Genomic DNA, 1891 nt, shown 5'->3' with positions numbered 1-1891 from the left:
CTGATGGGGCTGAGGTGGTGCACAGGTGTGGTTTGGAAAGAAGTTGGGTAAAGAAGAGAGCTTCTACGAATATAAGAAAAAGTGTGGAAGAGGAATACATGATAAAAAGAAGGAACATTTAATAAGTGATTAATCTGTGCTCTGAGATGCATGTGGTTTGCCATGTTTAAATCTCATCACCCTATTCTAAAGTGGGTGCCGGGACTTCCCTGGCAGTCCAGTGTTTGGGAGTTTGCCTTCCAGTGCAGGGGGTGCAGGTTTGACCCCTGATCGGGAAGCTGGGATCCCACATGACTTGCGGCCAAGAAACCAAGACATAAAACAGAAGCAATATTGTCACAAATTCAATAAAGACTTTAAAAAATGGTCCACATCAAAAAAAAATCTTTAATAAATAAATAAATAAATAAAATGAGTGCTGTATCACTCTCTCCCTGATCCTGAATTTCTTCATCTTAACATGGAAATAAAATGCCTTTCAAGATAATGCCAGTCGATGTGAGAAACCAGGACTCTTGGAAGAGAAATGTTTATCTTTAACCACTTGCTATTTGGTTTCTCTGTGCCTTTTCGTGGTGATAGGCACAAGGATGTTGGATGTCTGAAAAGGATTGGCCAAGAGAAACTAGAGGGAGGAAAGCTAGAGAAGAAATGGAGATTTTGTTACTGTGAGAAGCATTTTATTTCGTCTCTGCCTGTTTTGCTCTGAAATCACCTTAGTACCTCTGAGCATTTCATTATTCAGCTCCTTCTCTATTTACAGAAAAGTGTACAAGGTTTAATGGAGTCCCTTGGCTTTTCCCTTTGAAATATTCATGGGCCTTTAGCAGTTTCTTTCATGCTCACCTTCTCCTTCATTAGGGAAGAGACCTTGGAGGAGACAGCTGAGAGGAAGCAGCACAGTAGGAGATGTGTGCATGTGTGGCAGGGGCTTACTTCCAGGTCCAGGAGCAGAAAGAAAGTGCTCATCCCCCCAAGGATCTTGCCAGTCTCTCCCAGATCTGAAAGAAAGGGAGTGAGGAATAGGCACGTTCTGGGAAATGACATTTGACTGTCTTTTCTCTGCCTGAGTCTGCCCTCCCCACTAGACAAGAGTCTACCAGGGATCAAATAATGAGAAATTGCCTCCATGAAAGGGCTTGGTGAAGGGTTAGCAAACAAGACTAAAGCATGAATGAACCTCACGCTTCTCAAAAGGGCACCTTCGCACACCACCTTGGGGCCCCTGTTCCACCTTCAGACCTGTTCACCCAGCTCCTTTCCCTGCTATCATCCATCTGTTGTCTCTCAGTCATAGGAGTAACATAGCCTCATACAGTGACATAGCACGGACCCTCGATGATTTTAATCCTGGTTTACTAAAGTGAAAACAGGAAAAAAAAAAAAAAAAAAATATATATATATATATATATATATATATATATATATATATATGTAGCTTTCATTTAATACTACTGCCTATCTACCAAACATGAATCCTTTTCTAGAGCAAAGTCTAGCTCTTTTAACAGCTGTCCTTTACAGAGTACCTATTATGTGCCAGGTACCATTACTATCTTGTCAAGTAAATCCTCTTTGAGAGAGAAGGAATTTGAGGCTGAGAGAAATCAAATAATTCCAAGGCTCTCTTGGATGAGCTAAGATTTGAACCCCACTCTTTTTCCAAAGCCCAAACCTTCTTCATTTTTCTGCCTCTCTTGCTAAAAGTAGTTTGAGAGTTCCAACCCTTAATATCATTAAAACAAACAAACAAATGTTTTTCAAGAAGAATATAGATACTCTAATTTTGAGCTTGGGGGATACATGTATAACCCCAATTAAATGAATAATTAAAAATAAATTAAGAGCATAAATTAAATAAAAACCATAATAATTGCTCATTGTAAGCTTA

This window comes from Hyperoodon ampullatus (assembly GCF_949752795.1).
Source record: "Hyperoodon ampullatus genome assembly, chromosome: 5".
Taxonomy (NCBI): domain Eukaryota; kingdom Metazoa; phylum Chordata; class Mammalia; order Artiodactyla; family Ziphiidae; genus Hyperoodon; species Hyperoodon ampullatus.
The sequence above is the reverse complement of the archived record's forward strand: the minus strand, read 5'-3'. Positions refer to the sequence as shown.